The following is a 26,063-nucleotide window of genomic DNA, read 5'->3' as shown; positions in this document are numbered from 1 at the left end:
TTTAACAATAAAATTATCAAACTCATCTAAGCATTGGCTAGCAGACTTATAACGGGGAATATCACCTTCATCAAATCTATAGAGAGAATTTACCTTTACTACCTATGTCGGGTTATCAAGACCATGTATTTCTTCAATAGGTGGTAAATTCTTAACATCTTCAGCTTTAATACCCTTTTCTTTCATAGATTTCTTTGCCTCTTGCATATCTTCAGGACTAAGAAATATAATACCCCTTTTCTTTGGAGTTGGCTTAGGAGTTGGTTCAGGAAGTGTCCAATTATTTTCATTAGTCAACATATTATTCAATAGCAATTCAGCTTGATCAACTGTTCTTTCCCTGAAAACACAACCAGCACATATATCCAAGTGGTCTCTGGAAGCATCGGTTAGTCCATTATAAAAGATATCAAGTATTTCATTTTTCTTGAGAGGATGATCAGGCAAAGCATTAAGTAATTGGAGAAGCCTCCCCCAAGCTTGTGGGAGACTCTCTTCTTCAATTTGCACAAAATTATATATTTCCCTTAAGGCAGCTTGTTTCTTATGAGCGGGGAAATATTTAGCAGAGAAGTAATAAATCATATTTTGGGGACTACGCACACAACCAGGATCAAGAGAATTAAACCATGTTTTAGCATCACCCTTTAATGAGAACGGAAATAATTTAAGGATATAGTAGTAACGAGTTTTCTCATCATTAATGAATAGGGTGGCTATATCATTTAATTTAGTAAGATGTGCCACAACAGTTTCAGATTCATAGCCATAAAAAGGATCAGATTCAATCAAAGTAATTATCTCAGGGTCCACAGAGAAATCATAATCCTTATCGGAAATACAGATAGGTGAAGTAGCAAAAGCAGGGTCATATTTCATTCTAGCATTCAAAAAAATTTCTTTTAGCTTAGCTAATAATTTCTTAAGATCATATCTATCATTGCAAGCAAGAAAGTCTCAAGCAGTTTCTTCATCAATAACATAACCCTCAGGCACAACAGGCAATTCATATCTAGGGGGAGAATCTTCATCATCACTTTCATCAATATTATCAGTTTCAATAATTTCATTCTCCCTAGCCCTAGCAAGTTGTTCATCAAGAAATTCACCTAATGGCACAATAGTATCAAGCATAGAAGTAGTTTCATCATAAGTATCATGCAAAGCAGAAGTGGCATCATCAATAACATGCGGCATATCAGAATTAATAGCAGAAGCAGGTTTAGGTGTCGCAAGTTTACTCAAAATAGAAGGTGAATCAAGTGCAGAGCTAGATGGCAGTTCCTTACCTCCCCTTGTAGTTGAGGGAAAGATCTTAGTGCTTTCGTCTTTCAAGTTCCTCATAGTGATCAGCAGATATAAATCCCAAGCAACTCAAAGAATAGAGCTATGCTCCCCGCCAACGGCGCCGGAAAATAGTCTTGATAACCCACAAGTATAGGGGATCACAACAGTTTTTGAGGGTAGAGTATTCAACCCAAATTTATTGATTCGACACAAGGGGAGCCAAAGAATATTCTCAAGTATTAGCAATTGAGTTGTCAATTCAACCACACATGGATAACTTAACATCTGCAGCAAAGTATTTAGTAGCAAAGTAATATGGAAGTAACAGTAATGGTGGCAAGAGTAACAATAGCAGTTTTGTAGTAATTGTAACAGTGACAACGGTAAAGTAACTAAGCAAAGAGCAATATGTGAAAAGCTCGTAGGCATTGGATCGGTGATGGAGAATTATGTCGGATGCAATTCCTCATGCAATAGTTATAACATAGGGCGACACAGAATTAGCTCCAGTTCATCAACATAATGTAGGCATGTATTCCGAATATAGTCATACGTGCTTATGGAAAAGAACTTGTATGACATATTTTGTCCTACCCTCCCGTGGCAGTGGGGTCCTATTGGAAACTAAGGGATATTAAGGCCTCCTTTTAATAGAGTATCAGACCAAAGAACTAACACTTAGTGAATACATGAACTCCTCAAACTATAGCCATCACCGGTATTTATCCCGATTATTGTCACTTCGGGGTTAACAGATCATAACACATAATAGGTGACTATAGACTTGCAAGATAGGATGAAGAACTCACATATATTCATGAAAACATAATAGGTTCATATCTGAAATCATGGCACTTGGGACCTAGTGACAAGCATTAAGCATAGCAAAGTCACATCAACATCAATCTCAGAACATAGTGGATACTAGGGATCAAACCATAAAAAAACTAACTCGATTACATGGTAAATCTCATCCAACCCATCACCGTCCAGCAAGCCTACAATGGAATTACTCACGCACGACGGTGAGCATCATGAAATTGGTGATGGAGGAAGGTTGATGATGACGACGGTGACGGATTCCCCTCTCTGGGGCCCCGAACGGACTCCGATCAGCCCTCCCGAGAGAGATTAGGGCTTGGCGGCGGCTCCGTATCGTAAAATGCGATGAATCCTTCTCTTTGATTTTTTTCTCCCTGAAAGTGAATATATAGAGTTGGAGTTGAGGTTGGTAGAGCTCCAGGAGGCCCACGAGGTAGGGGGCGCGCCCAGGGGGGTAGGCGCGTCCCCCACTCTCGTGGACAGGGTGTGGCCCCCCTGGTCTTGATTCTTTCGCCAGTATTTTTTATATATTCCAAAAATATTCTCTGTGAAGTTTCAGGTCATTCCAAGAACTTTTATTTCTGCACAAAAATAACACCATGGCTATTCTACTGAAAATAGCATCATTCCGGGTTAGTTCCATTCAAATCATGCAAGTTAGAGTCCGAAACAAGGGCAAAAGTGTTTGGAAAAGTAGATACGATGGAGACGTATCAGTGTTCCGAGGCCATGTGTGTACATGCAAGGCTCTTCAAGTTTAACCCGAGTATTCTGCACGTGTAAAACTGTCTTGCACCCGCTGAATGTCAGTGCAGGGCTTATCACACCCGATCATCACGTGGTGTCTCGGCACGACGAACTGTCGCGATGGTGCATACTCAGGGAGAACACTTATACCTTGAAATTTAGTGAGGGATCATCTTATAATGCTCCACTGTACTAAGCAAAATAAGATGCATAAAAGATAAACATCACATGCAATCAAAATATGTGACATGATATGGCCATCATCATCTTGTGCCTTTGATCTCCATCTCCAAAGCCCCGTCATGATCTCCATCGTCACCGGCTTGACACCTTGATCTCCATCGTAGCGTCGTTGTCGTCTCGCCAACTATTGCTTCTACAACTATCGCTAACGCATAGTGATAAAGTAAAGCAATTACATGGCGATTGCATTTCATACAATAAAGCGACAACCATAAGGCTCCAGCCAGTTGTCGATAACTTTTACAAAACATGATCATCTCATACAAAAATAACGTATATCACATCATGTCCTGACCATGTCACATCACAACATGCCCTGCAAAAGCAAGTTAGACATCTTCTACTTTGTTGTTGCAAGTTTTATGTGGATACTACGGGCTTCTAGTAAGAACCGTTCTTACCTACACATCAAAACCACAACGATTTTTTGTCAAGTGTGCTGTTTTAACCTTCAACAAGGACCGACCATAGTCAAATTCGATTCAACTAAAGTTGGAGAAACAGACACCCGCCAGCCACCTTTATGCAAAACAAGTTGCATGTCTGTTGGTGGAACCGGTATCATGAACGTGGTCATGGAAGGTTAGTCCGGGCCACTACATCCAACAATAGCGCCGAATCAAAATAAGATGTTGGTTGTAAGAAGTATGACTATGATCGCCCACAACTCTTTGTGTCCTACTCGTACATATCTTCTACGCATAGACCTGGCTCGGATGCCACTGGTGGGGAATGTAGCATGCAATTTCAAAATTTCCCTACGCTCAAGCAAGATCTATCTAGGAGATTCATAGCAACGAGAGGAGGAGAGTGTGTTCACGTACCCTCGTAGACCGAAAGTGGAAGCGCTAGTTTAACGCGGTTGATGTAGTCGAACGTCTTCTCGATTCAACCGATCAAGTACCAAACGTACGACACCTCCGAGTTCAGCACACATTCAGCTCGATAACGTCCCTCGAACTCTTGATCTAGCAAAGTGTCAAGGGAGAGTTTTGTCAGCACGACGGTGTGGTGACGATGATGGTGATGTGATCCGTGCAGGGCTTCGCCTAAGCACTACGACAATATGACTGGAGGACTAAACTGTGGAGGGGGCACCGCACACGGCTAAGAGAACAATTGATGTGCTTTGGGGTGCCCCCCTTGCCCCCGTATATAAAGGAGGAGAGGGGAGGAGGCCAAGTGGGGGGGGGACCGACTTGGACTCCTAGTCCGACTTGGACTCCTAGTCCTAGTCGCCCCCCTTCCTTCTTTCGGAGGGGGAAAGGGGAAAGGAGAGGCAGAAGGAAAGGGGGGCCGTGCCCCCTCCCCTTGTTCAATCTGGACTGCCCATCGAGGGGGGAGGAGGGGCGCCACCCCTTGCGGGCTGCCCTCTCTCTCCCCTATGGCCCATGTTGTCCCATTACTTTCCCCGGTGGGTTCCGGCAACCCCTCGGTACTCCAATAAATATCCGAAACACTTCGAAACCATTCCGATGTCCGAATACTATCGTCCAATATATTAATCTTTACCTCTCGGCCATTTCGAGACTCCTCGTCATGTCTGTGATCTCATCCGGGACTCCGGAAAATCTTCGGTCACCAAAACACATAACTCATAATACAAATCGTCATCAAACATTAAGCATGCGGACCCTACGGGTTCGAGAACTATGTAGCCATGACCGAGACACATCTCTGATCAATAACCAACAGCGGAACCTGGATTCTCATATTGGTTCCTACATATTGCACGAAGATCTTTATCGGTTAAATCGCAATGACAACATACGTTATTCCCTTTGTCATCGGTATGTTACTTGCCCAAGATTCGATCGTCGGTATATTCATACCTAGTTCAATCTCGTTACCGGCAAGTCTCTTTATTCGTTCCGTAATACATCATCCCGCAACTAACTCATTAGTCACATTGCTTGCAAGGCTTATCATGATGTGCATTACCGAGAGGGCCCAGAGATACCTCTCCGATACTCGGTGTGACAAATCCTAATCTCGATCTATGCCAACCCAACAAACACCTTCGGAGACACCTGCAGAGCATCTTTATAATCACCCAGTTACGTTGTGACATTTGATAGCACACAAGGTGTTCCTCTGGTATTTGGGAGTTGCACAATCTCTTAGTCAAAGGAATATGGATAAGTCATGAAGAAAGCAATAGCAATAAAACTTAACAATCATTATGCTAAGCTAATGGATGGGTCTTGTCCATCACATCATTCTCCTAATGATGTGATCCCGTTCATCAAATGACAACACATGTCTATGGTCAGGAAACTTAACCATCTTTGATTAATGAGTTAGTCAAGTAGAGGCATACTAGGGACACTTTGTTTTGTCTATGTATTCACACATGAATCAAGTTTCCGATTAATACAATTCGAGCATGAATAATAAACATTTATCATGATATAAGGAAATATAAATAACAACTTTATTATTGCCTCTAGGGCATATTTCCTTCACATATGAGCTATCACGTACAACGTTGCAGAGAGTTCAAGGAGAGGAGGTAGGGTTCCCTTAGGTTTTTGAAAAATAAAATAAAATTAAAAAATTCACCAAAGCTTGATTTCAAAGTGAATAAGAAAGATGTGAACTTAGTTTTCCATTTTCATATTTTAAACATGTTTTTAATGGTTTTCTATTAAAACATAATTTTTTTTGAATTTTTTTAAAAATATGAAGATTAATTCAATAAATAGTGAGACTTCATATCTACACTATATAGATTGAATAGGTGTTAATAAAAAATATTTGGCTCATTTGGAGGAGGTCCAAAAAAACTTGATTACAAATGGAGCTCATTTGGAGCACATTTCTCATGACTATAAGTTTTTCCATGCAAAAGAGATCAGATTTATCACCTAACGTTTATAATAGTTCAAAAAACTTTGCAACATCACACCACAGGGCAATGGACTTCAAGTGTTGGTTCAAATTCAAAATTTGCCTCAAATTCAAATTGGAATATTTGATCTGTTATTGGAATATTTGATCTGTTATTGGAATACTTGATCAAATGATGGACTATCTTCATTCAAATGTTGTTTTTTGCTCTGTTATTGGAGTATTTGATCAAATGATGGACTATTTGCTCTTTTTTGCTTATCCTTTGTAGCATGTCTGATTAGTGAAGCAACACTGAAGCAGCATGTGTGATCATTGCAGCACCTAAATGCATAGCTCACAACATCTAAACAGAACATACCATACACCACAAGCAAATTTAAGGACAGGCAAATATAGATAGCATAATACATTACTACCATAGATCACACACAAAGTTTACTACAGATACCACCAAACAAAGTTTACTGAACAACCACATTTAGTTTACCAAAAGTAAAAGATAAACCATCATCACATCATCACATCACTTGGGAAGAGGAGTCAGGGCCTTCGTGAGTGCAGAATGCTGCCCCCTGATCTTGTAGTCCTCCCCGCGAATCGCTACATCCTCTGCATGAGACACAAGGTGATCGAAGCAGCCATCCTTTGGCTTTGGCTTGGTGGTGCAGTAGGGGCAGAGCCATTTCTTGATCTTGCAGTTGTAGATGGAAGCAACTCCCTTGGCCTTGATCTTCTCCTTCTCCTTTGATGTGAAGGACGCGACGTTGCCGTTGTTCACCTCTTCTCCAGACTCAAACTGCACACATGAATGAATTACATTAATAAATTATAGATTCATATACACCATGTCAAAGGAACTAAATGAAAAATCTAAATTTCAAGTAGGGTTACCTCTTATTCTTCGTTGTCACTATACTCTAGATCGTACGGGTCCATGAACCCAGTAAGGTCCAGCTTCCTCTTATTCCCCATAGCATCAACCTCCTGAATATACATTTACATCCATTACTAGTAAATACAGAAGCCAACTGATAATTTAGATATGCACACATGACACATTGATCATATTATCCATACTATGATCCTATTTGCATTTTCCATTGTCATGCACACACATTGAACAACAAAGCTAATATAACTACATATTGTGGACAAATTTTTATACTGATGAATCAAGTAAGTTCTTAATCAATTGATAGGTACATCAAAATTAATGCATTCCATTTGGGCATATGACATTCAAAACACCAATCTGTGTAGCATTCAAAAACAAATCTAAGCATACATGTCTGTAGCATTCAAAACCCCAATCTGTGTAGTATTCAAAAACAAATCTAATAATCACGTGTGGCATTTAAGCACAGAGATCCCTATCTCTCACTAAGATCCGTCTAGCATTTTTGCAACGAATGTAATCCAAAAAACCATAATACAAAAAACCCATCCCCCCATACAGAAATGCCATCCTTCAAATCAACAACTCTAACCATCTGTACTACCCTACAAATCACAATCCAACCAATGAAACTAACTTTACAATCTAAATATTGCAACTAGGGTACAAGCAACTGGTAGTACCTCCTGTACCACCTTCTCCTCGCCAGGCTGCGCATCTGGATGGACTGTGCCGCTCGACACCGTCACCTTCAGCTCCGGTAGCATCGAGGTGGAGCCCACCACCACCTTCTCCACATCCACAGCCACGAGAGTAGTTGCGAGTTCCCCCCATCGCTTGGACGCCGCTAATGTACTGCACTGCATCTGCCGTGGTCACCGCACCCTGCAGATCTCCGGCCGCTGCGTTGGTGTCACCACGAGCGTCTGCCATCAGTATGAGGGAGGCAATGAAGGTGAGGAAGAGGATGCGGTGGGGGAGAGCGAGACGGTGCGGTGGAGGAGAGTGAGACGATGCGGTGGGGGAGAGGGATACAATGCGACAGGGAGGGGATTTGAGGGGAAATGGTAGGGGCGATGCGCCCATAGGTGGTTCCCCCTCTTATACGATGGGACGTTTTTGGCATGTTCCATGGACACGTGCTACCCCACGATCGCGGTCAGTTGCATGCAAAAATGAAACCCCTATGTGAAAGTGCATTATATCGACTAGAGGGAGGGGGTGAATAGGCGATTTTTACAAATTCATCATTGAGGAATTTCAGGGTAAAGAAATTCCTAAGTCACGAACGACTAGCAGCAGAATAAGTACTCATATGCAAACATAACACAACAGAAGCACACTTATCATGATGAAATGAAAACAAGCACAGAGTACAAAAAGCGTAAACACAGGATAAGCAGGCTGAAGATAAACTGACTGAAGAAATTGAACTGAGAAAATTGGGTAAGTCTTCAGACAAAGTCTTCAAACAGTAGTGATCAAGTGCACAACATAGTAATGAGGAAATGAAAGGGTTGAGGAAATAGAACCAGTTAGCTCGGTGAAGACAGTGATTTGGTGGACTAGTTCCAACTGCTGTGATAGTTGTACGTCTGGTTGGAGCGGCTAGGTATTTAAACCCGAGGACACACAGTCCCAGACACACAGTCCTCACCATATTCTCCTTGAGCTAAGGTCACACAGACCTCGCCCAATCACTCGTGGTGAGTCTTCAGGTGACTTCCAAACCTTCACAAACTCGGTCACTCGGCGATCCGCAATTTCCTCTTGGATGCTCTAGACCATGACGCCTAACCGTCCGGAAGATGCACAGTCTTCAAAGGTAACAAGCGTCGGATCCACACAGGACCAATCTCTGCAGGGATGCTCAATCACTTTGGGTTTGAAGGTGTTTGGGTTTGGGTTTTCCTCACTTGATGATTTTCGCTCAAAGTCCTCGGAGGATGGGATGCTCTTAATGACAAGTGTCAATTTCTCTTGGAGCATCCAACCAGCTAGTGGTTGTAGGGGGCGGCTATTTATAGCCTAGGGAGTATCCCGACATGATAAGGCATAATTACCCTTCAATGATATGACCGTTAGGTGGGTAGATATTTTGGGATAGGTGGCGCATAGCACAACAACGGTCGAAAATTTGACTATCAAATCCCTCAGGGCTATCATGTTCCTCACTTATAGGAAATCCGCACTAGCGAATTCCTAACTCCTCAGTCAGAATAAATTCCTCAGAGACTAGAAGATCTTCGTCTCTGTCACTGAAGAAATTGACTGAACTATATGAGATTTCCAATGGCTTCACTTGAAAGGATTGGTAGGCGTAGGATTTTGAGATGAGCATCACTTGGAAACTTTTCCTTAGTTTTTCCTCGACCCCCTTTAATAGTACGATGTTTCCTATAACTCAAGAAAGAGAAAAGGAAACTATGAAAACAAAAGTCTTCACGCTTCATATTCCTCGCACGAATATCAAGTCTTCACGGTCACACCAATTTCTTCACTTTCAAAGTCTTCAGAAAGCCAAAGTCTTTAGTTGAAGACATTCATTTTTAGGGGTCGACTTTGTCTGTAAATATCAAACTCCTCATAGACTTATAGACATGTGTATACTCACAAACACACTAGTCCCTTAACCTGTAAGTCTTCAATACACCAAAATCACTAAGGGGCACTAGATGCACTTACAGTCTCCCCCTTTTTGGTGATTGATGACAATATAGGTTAAGTTTTCAACGGGGATAAACATATGAGTGTAAATACTGATATTGAGGAATTTGATTGCAAGATATAAAAGAACTCCCCCTGAAGATGTGCATATGTGAGGAATTTGCTTTTGAGAAGCAATGCACATTGAAGGGTAGAATCATGGAGATCACCCCCTATATGTTGTAATTCATACACGCATTTAACATATGATATGAAGAATTTGAAATGCATGATGAAATACGGTGACTGACGTAATTCAGCATGCGTGCATTAACATATTTGAGGAAATAGCATGCAGAAGAACATAGCGAGAGTATCAGACCACCATCGGAGTTAAGATTACAACTCGACCCAACAAAGTTCTCAAAAGAACGAGAGTTGTAACTTAGCAAAAAAATGCCCATATATAGACCCACTTGAAGACTAACTCAAATTTCTCCCTCTTGAAGACTAACTCAAATTTCTCCCCCTTTGTCATCAAATGACCAAAAGGGACGAAAAATGAGGACTAACGCCCCTGAAGAATATCACGAAGTTGATGGAGGAGCGCCAGCATTGTTGGGGTTGGTTGTTGAAGTAGGTCCTGCTGCAGTGTCGTCCAAGTCTTCATTTTCATTAGTCTCGCACGATGAAGAATAAGAGCTGGCCACCAAGTGAGGAACTTTGACCTTCTTGAATTTCTTCGAAGGTGGCCGAGACCAGTCAAAGTCCTGCTTGAAGCCCATCTGTTTAAGATCTTCATCACCATAGAGGTGAGACAATACAACGCATGTGCGATCAAAAACTTCATGCAGATAGTAATGGTTCTTCTTCACAGAGTTCTGCGTGATTGTCATGTTCTGAAGAACTGAACCAAACTGTTGCTTAACCAATTTGTGGTTGCGATCGACCTTGTGGTGAAGACCGAGGAGAAGTTCACAATTAGTCATCACTCTGGGAGCAGTGGCTTGAGGATTTGGCTTTGAAGCATTAGCGGCAGAGTCATGGGTGGCAGAGTCATCACTGGTGGAGTAGGATGCAGCTTTACAGAACTGTCCATCCAATGGACGAATGCCTTCATCAATGACAGTGGCCTTGCGCTTCTCATTAGATGAGGAAAATGTTCGCTTGAGGACTTTAATAGGGGGCAAGTAGCTGCCATGGTTAAGTGTATCATCCTTATAGTTGATTGAAGACCTTGATCTGATGAATCTCATGATCCAGAGAGCGTAATGCTTCAATTCAAACAGAGAAAGAGCAACATCGGCCATAGTCCTTATGAAGAAATCATGGTAGTTGATTGGAACGCCATGGATGATGTTGAATAGCAGATTATTCATGATGCCAACGACCTCTTCTTCATTAGAGTCGTGGCCTTTGATTAGACTCAGGGTCTTGGTCAGAATTCTATAGACAGTCCATGGCACATATAGCAATTCCTTCCTGAGGAATTTAGTTCTTCGGGTTTGACCAGGCTTCAGCGGCTTCATCAACACCTGCATGTAATGATCAGATAGCTCAGGTTCATGGTAGATGAGCTGCGCACCTTCAAGGGGAGGAGTGGCAGGCAGGGCATGAAGCAATTCAGAGGCCGGTGCTTTATAGTGCGTGTTCTCTGTCATCCAGTCCAGCACCCATGAATTCACATCTTCAACATTGCCAGTGATGTGCAATGTAGCATAGAACTGAAGAATTAGCTCTTCATCCAGTCACATATGTCGGTGCAGAAGTTGAGCCGCCCAGTGTCATGAAGAACACTGAGGACAGGGGTGAAGCAAGGCAGCGACTCTATGTCAACATGAGGAATATGTTCATGGTCAAAAGTATTGTCTTTATCGAAAAGGAGTGAAGAGTAGAAGTTCACCTGGCTAGTTGTCTAGAAACGCTTCCTTCGAAGATGTGCAGAGTCATACGAGTTGTAGTCATTGAAGAATACATGCTCATGAAAGAAGTCATCAGCTTTGAACTTTTGTTTCTTCGAGAAGGGATTCTTCGGCTGGGGCTGAGGAGTATCACTTAATGTCTTCACAGCCTTAGGAATCACAGTATCAGGAGCCGCAGGCTGAGGAATTTCAGTGCCAACATCTTCAGTGGCAGTCTGGGTGTCCATTTGTTCAGCAACATTAACATCAGCACTAGTGGATGGAATTTCTTCACGGATGGTGAGCAGTGAAGCTTGAGGTTCATCAAAGCCCATTTGAACTTCAGTTTGGGCTGGGGACTGAGGAATCTGTTGCAGTGGGGTGAACATGGTTGAATTGGGGTGATGACTTTCCCAATAGTCATCATTCAGAACAGGAGTGATGCACCCAATGTCCACGTCTTCATCTTCTTCCATTTCCTCAACGCATGCCTCTTCAGCTATGAACTGAGGCATGGGTGATGATACCAGAGGGGTTGAAGGGATATCATCCACTTCAATTTCTTCATCCAACAGTTCTGATGAAGCAGCAAAAGGAACATCTGCATCTAATCCGCTTGGGATCTCATAATCCTCACCAAAGGGAACAATCTCCTTTGATGGCATACTTGAGAGAGGAACAACATCAATGGGATTCTCAAAAGATCTTGTCAAAGTCTTCGTCTTCTTTGGTGCTGAAGACTCTAAGGCAATGGATGCTTTCCTTTTCTTCACTGCTGCTTGCTCTGTAGCTTTGGTTTTCTTCGCTTCTGATGCAGAAGGAAGGGTAGGACTTGGGGTTGGTGCAGGAGGAGCAGAGGAAATTGGTTCATTTTCTTTAGGCGCAACTGATGCAGTTGCCCTGGCTTGTTCAGTGTCTTCAGGCGCAGTGACAGATGCTTCAGCTGGCCTGGCTTGATCTTCAGGCGCAACACTAGTGGTTGCCCTGGCAATTTCATCAACGACTGGAATATCTTCATCAGCCCTGGTACTTCCATTTTCATCGACAACCTGATTTTCATCAGCGGTGCTAGCATGTCCTTCAGTTGGCTGTGCAGATGCTTCAGCCTGAGCAAATTCATGTTGCATTGGGGCTGCAACATTTGTGGTGAATCCCTTCGCCATCTCGATGAATCTGACTTTGGCTCCAAGCCAATCTACACGGTAGGCATCAAATTCACCACTTAGTCCTTTGTTCTCAGCTTGTGCAGCCACAAGTTCATCAGTCGTCATTTTGACAATGTTCTTCTTCAAAAAGCTCTCCTTCTTGTATTGAGCTTTCTTCAACTACGTGGCCTTCTCAAACTTCCATTTTTCTTCTCCAATGAAGGCGGTCAGCATGTGACTTTGGCCAGGAGTGAGCTTGAAGTCAGGCATAGGTGTGTTGGGGTCCTTGTGCGAGAGACAATGAAATCAAGGATCAATTTGGGATCCAACAGAAGAGGCACATCTGTGCCTTTGGCTCTAGCGACCCTTTGCTGTCTATCTCTGATGATTTCTGTGAGTTCTTCATCATCAGCTTCGTCATCACTTGACGGTACATGAAAGGCAACTTGCTTCTTATGAGGACTTGGTCTAGAGCCTTGTCCAACAGTAGTCTTTGTCTTCAGCAGAGTGGGGCCAGTTGAGGACTGTGGAGGAGCAGACGAACTTGTAGAGGCTCCTGAGGCAATTGAGATGCATGTGGTCCTTTGACACGAGGCGAGATGCACAGGTGCTGAGGGCTTTGCCGGAGGAGCTGAGGGCTTTGCAACAGGAGGAACTGGAGCAGCTTGAGGAATTTGTAGTGAGGGCAAGGATGAGCTTGGCCATGAGGGCATTGCTGAAGATTAGTTGACTGATTCCTTTGTGAGAAGGTTTAAATTTACATCTTCGCGCAATTCTCAGAATGTCTTGTTTGATCTTTATGATAAATCATATACCATGGACTTAGAAGACTTTACTACTGCTTGTAAACTCCCGCTGTGGGGCAGTGTTAATGAACCTCCTAAATCTGAATATAAGGACTTTCTTGCTAGTATCAGTGTGGGAGAATCTAGAGATAGCACAAGCTACCATAGGGAGCATTCACTTTCCTGCTACATTATTTTGCTCTCTTCATATGTAGATGCATTAACGGTAAAGATGAAGCATGTCACATGTGTGTTCCTGATCTTTGTGTTCTGAAGAGTGTTGTCTTAGGTGATAAACAATACAACTGGGGGGCAATTGTTGCACGTAGGTTGATAATAATGGTTTAAATGGAGATTTGTTTGGTGGGATTTATGCGACCCCTGTGGCTAACTATCTTGGTATACCCGTACATGAAAATGATAGGGAGTTGCCTCCCGCTTATTTTGATTATAATGCCATGGTTAATAATCATTTTCTTGAGAGGAATGAACAATTCCTCCAGTATCGACTAATCTTTGACAGACGTCGCGCTGTCCATATTACTCTCCCTGCTCCTGCCCTCTTTGACTATCAGGAAAAAGGAAGATAAGTTATAACCAGGGAGGAGGCGCACGAGTATGAGAGGAGGACAGAGGCAGCTCACCGCCATGCTGCAGCTCAGGAGGCAATGGCTGCTGCATCTCAGTACGACCCTAGTTACAACTTCGGATATCAGCCGGGCTACCCATGGGCATAGACCAACTTAGGCCAAAAGCCTAAGCTTGGGGGAGTATGTATTTCTCACCGACGTTACATTCATGTTCACACACTCATTCTAGTCGTCGGTGCTCATACTTTTTCATTATACTATCCATGCTAGTTTATTTTCTTTTCTTGCTTTCTTCTTGAGTGTTTGATAAACCTTAAGAAAAACCAAAAAATTAGTTAGCTTACTTTCCATGCTTGTTGTAGCAATTAAAAGAAAACCCAAAAATATTTCCCATCCTTCTTTTGCTTGTTGGTAGCTTTCCCGTGTAAATAGTTTTATTTCTTTTCTTTCCTTTGGGGGTCGAGAGGAGTAGACCATAATGAAAATGTTTAAGTGGCTCTCGTATGCATTATTGTTGATTTAACCAAGAACCCATATTACCTTGTCTTCCCCCTTGAATTGAATGCTTGCAGATTCCAGCTTAGTCCAATGCACGTGCACTATTATTATTATACACACCGTTCAGTCGTGCAAGTGAAAGGCAATAATGACGATATATGATGGACTGATTGAGATGAGAGAAGCTGGTATGAACTCGACCTCTGTTGCTTTTGTAAATATGATTCGTTCATCGTTCCTGATTCAGCCTATGAATAAACATGTTTGCAATGACAATTAGAGATTATAGTTGCTTGTGCCATGCTTAATTAGCTATGAGTTTATAATGGTTTACCTTGCGTGCCAACATGCTATTAAAATGGTTGTGATGTGGTATGATAGGGTTGGTATCCTCCTTTGAATGATTTGAGTGACTCGACTTGGCACATGTTCACACATGTAGTTGAAACAAAATCAACATAGCCTTCATGATATTTATGTTCATGGTGGGTTATATCCTACTCATGCTTGCACTCGGTGTTGATTAATTTTAATGCATGTTCATGACTGTTGTCGCTCTCAAAGTTGGTTGGTTCCCAGTCTCTTTCTAGCCTTCACTTGTACTAAGCGGGAATACTGCCTGTGCATCCAAACTCCATAAACCCCAAAGTTATTCCATATGAGTCCACCATACCTTCCTATATGCGGTATCTACCTGCCGTTCCAGGTAAATTTGTATGTGCCAAACTCTAAACCTTCAAATGAAATTCTGTTTTGTATGCTCTAACAGCTCATGTATCAACTAGGGATGTCTGTATCTTCCATGTTAGGTGGTTTATTCTTAAGAGGAGTGGACTCCGCTCCTCATTCACGAGAAAATGGCTGGTCACTGGGATGCCTAGTCCCATGCTCAAATCAAATCAAAATAATTGCAAAAAAAAAACTCCCCCAGGATTGTTGCTAGTTGGAGGCACCCGTTGTTTTGGGCAAGCCATGGATTGATGCTTGTTGGTGGTGGGGGAGTATAAACTTTACCATTCTGTTTGGGAACCGCCTATAATGTGTGTAGCATGGAAGATATCGAGATATCTTAGTTGTTATGTTGACAGTGAAAGTATACTGCTCAAAATATTATTTATCTCTATTTCAAAATCGAGCTCTGGCACCTCTACAAATCCCTGCTTCCCTCTGCGAAGGGCCTATCTATTTACTTTTATGTTGAGTCATCACCCTCTTATTAAAAAGCACCCGCTGGTGAGCACCGCTATCATTTGCATGCATTACTATTAGTTTATATTTGGTATGACTGGATCTATTTTACCATGAATTACAATGTTTAGTCAGTCCTTCATCTTTAAAGGTGCTCTGCATTTATGTTTTGCGGTCTCAGAAAGGGCTAGCGAGATACCATCTTGTTATATCATATTATGATTGTTTTGAGAAAGTCTTGTCATCCAAGTTTTATTATTATTGCTCGCTAGTTGATTATGCCATTGATATGAGTAAACATGAGACCTAAGTGTCATTGTGAATATGGTTAGGTCATAATCTTTGCTGAAAACTTGAATGTTGGCTTTACATATTTGCACCAACAAGAGCAAACAGAGTTTGTAAAAGTTTTTCTTTATCACTTTCAGTTTGTCAACAGAACTGCTTGAGGACAAGCAAATGTTTAAGCTTGGGGGAGTCGATACGTCTTCGTCGTATCTACTTTTCCAAATGCTTTTGCCCTTGTTTTGGACTCTAACTTGCATGATTTGAATGAAACTAACCCGGACTGACGCTGTTTTCAGCAGAACTGCCATGGTGTTATTTTTGTGTAGAAATAAAAGTTCTCGGAATGACCTGAAAATCCACGGAGCAACTTTTCAGAATTAATAAAAAATACCGGCAAAAGAATCAACGTCAGGGGGCCCACACCCTGTCCACGAGGGTGGGGGCGCCCCCCCTCCCCTAGGGCGCGCCCCCTGCCTCGTGGCCCCCCTGGACATCCACCAAGCTCAACTCCAACTCCATATATTTGCTTTCGCGGAGAAAAATATCAGAGAGAAAGTTTCATCATGTTTTATGATATAGAGCTGCCGCCAAGCCCTAATCTCTCTCGGGAGGGCTGATCTGGAGTCCGTTCGGGGCTCCGGAGAGGGGGATTTGTCGCCGTCGTCATCATTAACCATCCTCCATCACCAATTTCATGATGCTCATCGCCGTGCGTGAGTAATTCCATCGTAGGCTTGCTGGACGGTGATGGGTTGGATGAGATTTACCATGTAATCAAGTTAGTTTTGTTAGGGTTTGATCTCTAGTATCCACTATGTTCTGAGATTGATGTTGCTATGACTTTGCTATGCTTAATGCTTGTCACTAGGGCCCGAGTGCCATGATTTCAGATCTGAACCTATTATGTTTTCATGAATATATGTGAGTTCTTGATCCTATCTTACAAGTCTATAGTCACCTATTATGTGTTATGATCCGACAACCCCGAAGTGATAATAATCGGGATACTTCTTGGTGATGACCGTAGTTTAAGGAGTTAATGTATTCACTAAGTGTTAATTGTTTGGTCCGCTACTCTATTAAAAGGAGGCCTGAATATCCCTTAGTTTCCATTAGGACCCCGCTGCCACGGGAGGGTAGGGCAAAAGATGTCATGCAAGTTCTTTTCCATAAGCACGGATGACTATATTCAGAATACATGCCTACATTAGATTGATGAACTGGAGCTAGTTCTGTGTCACCCTGTGTTATAACTATTACATGAGGAATCGCATCCAACATAATTATCCATCACTGATCCAATGCATACGAGCTTTTCACATATTGTGTTTTGCTTAGTTACTTTACCGTTGCTGCTGTTACAATTACTACAAAACTGCTACTGTTACTTTTGCTACTGTTATCGTTACTTCCATACTACTTTGCTACTAAATACTTTGCTGCAGATACTAAGTTAGCCAGGTGTGGTTGAATTGACAACTCAACTGCTAATACTTGAGAATATTCTTTGTCTCCCCTTGTGTCAAATCAATAAATTTGGGTTGAATACTCTACCCTCGAAAACTGTTGTGATCCCCTATACTTGTGGGTTATCTGCGCCCGCCTCGATGATCACCATCGGCGCCACCGGCCACCCCGGACGCTCCTACTACCACCAAGCGACGCGCCTTCGAGCGCTCTTTCGAACGCGCCACCCCACGGGTCCAGAGACACCCTGTGTGCTTTCCGGCCAACTCCGGCGCACCATCGCCGTGAAGTAGAGTCGCCGGAGCCCTCTCCGAGGTCGTGCCGACGTGGCCTGGCCGGTGAGGGAGGCTAGATTAGGGGGTTCTCGGGTGTCCGGGCTACTAAATGTGGGTCAGACTGATGGGCCGTGAAGATACAAAGCAGAAGGCTTTCCCATGTGTCCGGGTAGGACTCCTCTATGCGTGGATAGCAAGATTGGTGTCCGGATATGTAAATTTCCTTCTCCCATGAACCGACTCTGTACGACCCTAGGTTCCTCTGGTGTGTATATAAACCGAAGGGTTTGGTCTATAGAGGCTATCAAAATTGGCATAGGCTAGATAGCTAGGGTTTAGCCATTGCGATCTCGAGGTAGATCAACTCCTGTAACCCCTATACCTATCAAAGACAATCAAGCATGACGTAGGGTTTTACCTCCATTAAGAGGGCCCGAACCTGGGTAAACATCGTGTCCCCTATGTCCCTTGTTACCTTCGATCCTCAGACGCACAATTCGGGACCCCCTACCCGAGATCGGCTGGTTTTGACACCGACAGCCGGGGCCACCCCCTTGGTCAATGACAAGTGGGCCCCAAGGGCCCAGTTGACTGGTAGGACTAGTCAACTATGATGACTGGGCGGCTGATACGTCTCCAATGTATCTGTAATTTTTGATTGTTCCATGCTGTTATATTATCATTCTTGGATGTTTTACAATCATTTTATAGTCATTTTATATCATTTTTTGGTACTAATCTATTGACATAGTGCCCAGTGCCAATTGTTGTTTTCTGCATGTTTTTTACATCACAGGAAATCAATACCAAACGGAGTCCAAATGCAGCGAAATTTTTTGAGGATTTTTTGGGGCCAAAAGACATCTAGTGGGCCAGGAACGCACCTGAGGGGAGCTCCGAGGGGAGCACAACCCACCCCAGGTGCGCCCCCGGTGGGTTATGCCCTCCTTGTTGGCCTCCCGCACCGCCTCTTTGCTCTATAAATACCCAATATTCCAGAACCCTAGGGGAGTCGACGAAAATCAATTCCAGCCGCCGCAGAGTCCAGAGCCAGCAGATCCAATCTAGACACCATCATGGAGGGGTTCACCACTTCCATTGGTGCCTCTCCGATGATGTGTGAGTTGTTCTTTGTAGACCTATGGGTCTGTAGTTAGTAGCTAGATGGCTTCCTCTCTCTCTCTCTCTCTCTCTCTCTTGATTATCAATACAATGATCTCTTGGAGGTCCATATGATGTAAGTCTTTTTGCGGCGTGTTTGTTGGGATCGGATGAACTTTGAGTTTATGATCAGATCTATGTTTTTATCCATGAAAGTTATTTGAGTCTTCTCTTGATCTCTTATATGCATGATTGATCATAGCCTCATATTTCTTCTCTGATATTTGGGTTTTGTTTGGCCAACTTGATCTATTTATCTTGGAATGGGAAGAGGTGTTTTGTGATGGGTTCAATCTTACGGTGCTTGATCCCAATGACAGAGTGGCCTTTGTCCCTTGTTACCTTTGATACTCAGGCACATAGTTCGGGACCCCCTACCCGAGATCGGCCGGTTTTGACACCAACATTGGTGCTTTCATTGAGAGTTCCTTTGTGTTGTTGATAGAAGGATGGATGGCTCGCCTTGTCATCAATAGCGATATTACTTCTGGAAGGACCCTAACTCTAGGACAAGTCCTCTAGCTAGGCGGTTTTACCATGGGCGCTCGCTCGGCCGTTATGCCAACAGCAGCCCCCACAATCGCCAAACATCATCTCTGCATCATCCTCGAACACTCCGAAAAGATGGATCTGGCAGACGTCTCGTCTTTGAACGAGCTGCTAGATTGAATCGCCGCCCTGGGGGTCACAGCAGACTATGATCGGATTGGGCTTAAACCCGATCAGTGGGAGATCAAGTCCCCGCCAATCACCCATCTGGTAGCGGTCATTGAGGAATGAGCCGAGGACACTTCTTCCCCTAAGTTAAGAACCAGCTATGTTCGGATTTCCGAGCCCAACAAGCTGGATACCCATCCTCGGGAAGGGACTTTATGTACTCTAAACATAGGATCAGGCATTGAGCCCGGAAGTCACCAGGACCTTCCTGATCCTGAACTGGTGACCTAGGAGATTCTTCAAACTCCAGATCCAATCGTTGGTTGGGATTCGGATTTTAGCCCGCCCACCCACCACAATCAATATTCACCAAGTAATCCAGGCCCTCCAGACATATGTGACCTAATGTATGTACGACAACAACCTCAGGAAATGGTCCACCACTTCTGGGCCAGATTCCTCATTAAAAACAAGATTAAAGATTGATGCGACGACGACACGGTTTCAATTTTTTGTCGTAACTGTACGGACAAGGGAATTCTCAATGCCCTCAACTGCCGCCGCATATAGCACTTTACAGATTTAGCACACATAGTACAGAAGTACTACGCGATGGAAAGCACCTGGAAAGCCCAGACAGCCCGGTGGGAACCCCTTGCCTTTAAGCAACCCACCGTATGGGCAAAACAGACGCACTCTTACGAAGCATCCGACCACAAGCCCATTGACAAGAAAAACAAACCCCTCACAGGATATAGAACCGTCCTTGACGAACTGCTCGACAAGCCCTGTCAGATACATATGACGCCGAGCACCAGATCAACGCATAGCCTTCGGGCATGTTGGGTACTCTGGCAAGTGGCTAAAAGTGGTGAGGCTATCCTCTCCAGTACTACTCCAGAGAAGCATTCTTCGGAGGATGACGATTTCAACGTATTTACGGTCTTTGAGACCTTTTCTTCAAATAATAGGTGCAAATGGGCGCTCCTCGACCTCACCGAAGTCAACCAAGTAACCGCTAGGAACCCTTGGAGTGATACGGCCATAACTTTTGCCACCGACGACGAACCAAGGGCCTGATCAGTCTGAGCACCAGCCGCCTTGGTCTTAAACCCAATTGTGGACGGCTTCCGACTCACCAAAGTGCTCATGGACGGTGCTAGCTGACTTAACCTCATCTACGAAGATACACTCAACAAAATGCAAATGGAAAAGAGTCGCATCAAGCAAAGCAGTACCACCTTTCGAGGTATTATCCCCAGTCGAGAAGCACGATGTTCGGGGAAAATTAAACTTGGTGTGGTATTCGGCACGCTTGATAACTACAGGTCCGAAGAGTTTCTCTTCCACGTGCCCCCCTTCAATAGCGGATATCACGCCCTTTTGGGGCGGGATGCCTTCGCACGCTTCCAAGCCATACCCCATTACGGGTACATGGAGCTTAAAATGCTAGGGCCCAATGGAGTAATCACTATCACCAGTGATCCGGATATAGCACTCCATGCCGAAAACAAAACCGCATCCTTGGCCTTCAGGGCACTATCCGAGGACCTCGCGGCTGAAGAGTTAACCACTCTGCATTCCACAGTGGACAAAGACGACATAATCCTCGACAAGAGGTCCAAATCCACCTCTTTCAAACCAGAAGACAAAATAGTCAAATTTCAAGCACACCCAACGGATCCTAACAAGACAACATCCATTGGAGCACAGCTGGATCTGACGGTCGTCGCCGCCCTACGAGCGTTCCTACGTGAAAATTGGGACATCTTTACCTGGCACCCGTCGGACATGCCCAGAATCCCACGCAGACTGGCAGAACATAGCCTCAACATAATAAAGGGGTTCAAACCAGTCAAGCAAACGCTGCTGCGACTTTCCGAACCCAAACGACAAGCTATGGGGGAGGGGATAGCCAAACTACTCAAGGCCGAGTTCATTCGAGAAATCAAACACCCGGACTGGCTAGCCAACCTGGTCATGGTGCCGAAGAAGGATAAATCCTGGCGCCTTTGTGTCAATTTCAAAGACCTCAATAAGGCTTTCCCTAAGGACCCCTTCCTATTTCCCCACATTGACAAAACTATTGACTCAACGGCAGGACACGACTCATTGTGTTTCCTCGACGCCTACTCCGGATACCATCAGATTAAGATGAAGGAATCGAGCAGGCCGCAATGACAGTTATTACTCCGTATGGGCCTTTCTGCTTCAACACTATGCCCTTCGGGCTAAAAAACACCGGCGCCACTTACCAATGCATGATTCAAACATGTCTGGGAAAACAAATTGGCAACACAGTAAAGGCATATGTGGACGACATGGTCATCAAGACTAAGCACCTCAAATCACTGGTGGACGACCTACGCCTCATGTTTGACAACCTCCGAACATATGACATACGACTCAATCCGAAAAAATGTGTCTTCGGCGTTCCAGCCGGGAAACTGCTCGGGTTCATTATTTCCAATAGAGGAATCAAAGCAAACCCAGCTAAAATCTGAGCCCTATCACAATTGGCAATGCCAACAGACCTAAAGTAGGTCCAAAAGCTAGCTGGGTGTGTGGCAGCCTTAAGCCGCTTCATCTCCAGATTGGAAGAAAGCCGCTACCACTTTGTCAACTGCTCCGGCAAACCGAACACTTCAAATGGATGGACGCGACTACAATTGGATTAGAAGAAATAAAAACCTTGTTAGCAGGCAACCCAATCCTAGCCGCACCAAGTGTTGGCGAGCCTATGTTGCTCTACATATCTGCGACTCACCAGGTAGTGAGCGCCGTACTCGTCGCTGAACGAGAGGAAGAGGGACACAAGTCCCCATCCAGAAACTAGTGTACTATGTATCGGCGGTCCTTACACCATGCAAATCTCGATACCCTCACTATCAGAAGATATCTTATGCGGTCTTTATGGCATCTCGAAAGTTGCAGCACTACTTTCAAGAGTGTTTGATAACAGTGGCATCCGAAGTACCACTCAATGACATCATAAATAATCGGGATGCCACCGGCCGCATAGCCAAATGGGCCATCGAGCTCTTACCATTTGAAATAACATACAAGACACTCTGAGCTATTAAATCTCAGGTGCTGGCTGACTTTTTTGCCGAGTGGACGGAAGCCGATCTCCCTAAAGAGTACACCACATACTCCAACTGGATCATGTACTTTGACGGCTCTAAAATGTTAGCCGAACTGGGGGCTGGTGTCATCTTGACATCCCCTACGGGGGACATAGTCCGCTACGTGTTACAAATCATGTATACAGATTCCAACAATGCAGCCGAATACGAAGCATTACTACATGGTCTCCGAATGGCTATCTCTATGGGCATACAACACCTAGAGGCACGTGGGGATTCGAACCTTGCAATATCCCAAATAAATGGAGAATTTGATGCAAAAGACCCAAAAATGGCAGCATACCAAAACGCCGTACTCAAAATATCAGCTCGGTTTGAGGGGCTCGAGTTCCATCACGTTGCTTGAGACAGTAATTAGGCAACATACATCCTTGCTCGAATGGGCGTTAAGCACGACCCCGTCGCGCCTAACACCTCTGTGGAAAGGCTCTCAAGCCATCTGTAGTATGGCAGGACGAGAGCGGAAATACTAGTCTGGAGCCCATCATACCCCCAGTAGCCGAATACAATGCCGATATCATCGGGGGCTCAGGTATTGAAATGACACCTTCCGCCCATGTAATCATGGTCATAATTGCTCCATAGACCGAACCCTTCCTGGCCTACCTTAATAAGCAGGAGCTCCCTGATGACCAAAATGAGGCCCGTCGCATAGTTTGACGCTCTAAAGCCTACAAAGTTCACGAAGGTGAACTCTACAAGAAAAGTACTACTGGAGTTCTTCAAAGGTGCATCTCCGAAGAGGAGGGACGATAGCTCTTGGCTGAAAAACATGCTGGACTTGGTGGCCATCACGCCGCAGCTCGGCCCCTCATAAGCAAGGCCTTACGTAGAGGTTTCTTTTGGCCAACGGCCCGAGCAGACGCACAGGCCCTTGTACAGCGCTGTGTAGGATGTCAGCTTTTCGCTAATAAAAGTCATATGCCGCCCACTGCCTTAAGAACAATCCCCATCACTTGGCCCTTCGCGGTCTGGGACTAGATATGGACGGACCCCTTAAAGGGGGAAGCCACAAGAAGAAATATTTGCTGGTTATGGTGGATAAATTCACTAAGTGCATAGAGGCCAAACCATTATAAACGGATGAAGCCGGACCAGTGATCGACTTTATATCCGGTGTGGTACACTGTTATGGTGTCCCGCATAGCATCATCACTGATAAGGACTCCAATTTCACAGCCGATGAGGTGAAAAAGTGGTGTGCTAACTTGGGCATTAAGCTCGATTACGCCTCTGTATACCACCCTCAAACAAACGGTCAGGTCGAGCGGGCTAATGGCGTGATAATGAGCGGCATCAAACCCAGACTAGTGCGATCCCTACGGGAGTCAGATAAACACTGGGTCGAGGAACTCGATTCCGTACTCTAGGGATTGCGGACTATGCCCAATAGCACGGCCGGATACACACCTTTTCTTATGGTGTACAACACAGAGGCTGTCTTGCCCTGCGACATTATTCATGACTCACCTTGAGTGCGAATGTATGAAGGGAGAGAAGCCGAGCTCGATCAACAGGACGATCTAGACGTCCTGGAGGAGGAGCGCGATATTGCAAGAGCCTGTTCGGCATTTTATCAACAACAGGCTCGAAGATACGAAAGCAGAGAAGTGCGGGCTAAGCCTTATAATGTCAAAGAAATCATTTTACGCCTCCCAGAGAAGAAGAAGGACAAGCTCAAACCAAAATGGGAGGCCCCCTTCATTATAGATGAAGTTCTCACAGGAGGAGGCTATCGCCTTCGTAATGCTTCAGATAATCGCCTAGCGCCGAATCCATGGAACACTGCTCGGCTTCGAAGATTCTACGCATAAGTCTGGCCTACTTCTATTTCGTCCCCCCCTTTTTTTTCCTCTTCATTTTGTTTTTTGTTTTCTCATTTTCATACGTTTCCCAGGATATGTTCGGATAGGCTAAACTCTTAAGGGGTACACATCTTAAAATGTATACACCCCACCATGACTAGGGGCTTCTTTACCCGAAGCTTGTTATTACTCCGAGCTTGGAGCTCACAATTTATATGTCGTTTTACACTCTTTTGCCAATATAATCACCTCTATGACTTAAGTTTTTGCCAAGCTGGGTTGCCTTGCTCCTGTGTTTATGCCCTACGTTCCCGATTGTTCGACTAGGGCATAAATGGAGCACCTCCGTGATTGTTACAACCGGGTAATCCGGACCTGTACCTCAGACGGGTGAAGCCGAAAGCTAGCGTTCTTAAGAGAATAATTGGTCGGCAATCATTCGACAGGTTTTTACATTCTTGTAACTCTTCAAATATACATGACAGTTTTTCTGTAATATGGACCAAAGCCCAGGCACACACAATTAAAGCGTGCCATCCCAAGGAAAGGAACCCTTAACGGAACTATTCTCCTTGGACGATGTTTCTTACATATGTAATATAACATACCTCCCGAACTAATTTTTTTGTCTATTTGAGCACAATGACTAGGTTGCCTGGTTTCCGGACATAACGAATGTTTTCCGCATTCCACCATAGTATTCGGAAACACTCCATCATTTTGGTTTGGAGGTTAAAGCCGAAAGCTTGTGATGACAAATTTTCCACATGTTCGACTGAAGATACAGGATGATCGTAAAGTACATTAATACATTGAACCAAATGCCTATTCCTTATCTATTCCATCTATAAGACTGTCTAGCCTACAGTCTTCTTGCGAATATTTCGCAGCTATCATTACTTGGTCATATACCAAGTCCAATGGAATTTCTTTCCCGTCTGGTCCCTGCGGTCCCACTCGGGCCATATGATTCGGATCTAGCTTAGTAAAGCGTGTTTTTACCATTGCCTAGGCCTCTTGTGCGCCTTCACGGTAGGCGGACGTCTTCCATAGCTCAAAGCGGCGCCGAACACCTTTGAATAGGCTTGCCAAGACCTTCATACTTTCCTCTCGTGTTTTTTCTTCTTGGACGTGCTCATGGCGTCCTTTTTCATTTCCGCCAATTCGTCGGTAACGACATTCAGCTACGTCTGGTTTGTTTTGAGCTCCTGGGATAGCGCAGTATTCTTCCCCTTGAGTACCTGCAGGTTATCGATCCTTAAATCAGCTGGTCTCACCGCTTCAAGTCTCGGGGGGCTACTCGCATATGCCTATCAAAATTGCACAAACTCTTACCTGTATATCCTTCGAGAATAGTTGGGTAACTCAGGCAAGTCCGTCTCGAGCGGCTTGGATATATGCATCCACCAAACTAAGTGCGGTAAACTCCTGCTCGGAAAACGCTAGAGCACGCATGGCCTCTTTCAGTCGACGGTGATTCATAACGCTCTCCACCTCGGAATTCATGACAGATACGTCATCCGAATCCTCATGAGGCAGCAGAACTGGCATTGCCTCAGACCTCGTCCCAGTTGACGAGTCCGGCGTCGGATTGGACGATGTTCGGCTAGTAGGGTGCTTTCCCACAGTCTGCCTCGTGCTTCTCCTGAATCAAGGATAGAAAG

Source organism: Triticum aestivum, chromosome 6B (assembly GCF_018294505.1).
Source record: "Triticum aestivum cultivar Chinese Spring chromosome 6B, IWGSC CS RefSeq v2.1, whole genome shotgun sequence".
Classification (NCBI taxonomy): domain Eukaryota; kingdom Viridiplantae; phylum Streptophyta; class Magnoliopsida; order Poales; family Poaceae; genus Triticum; species Triticum aestivum.
Note: the sequence above shows the minus strand (reverse complement) of the source record.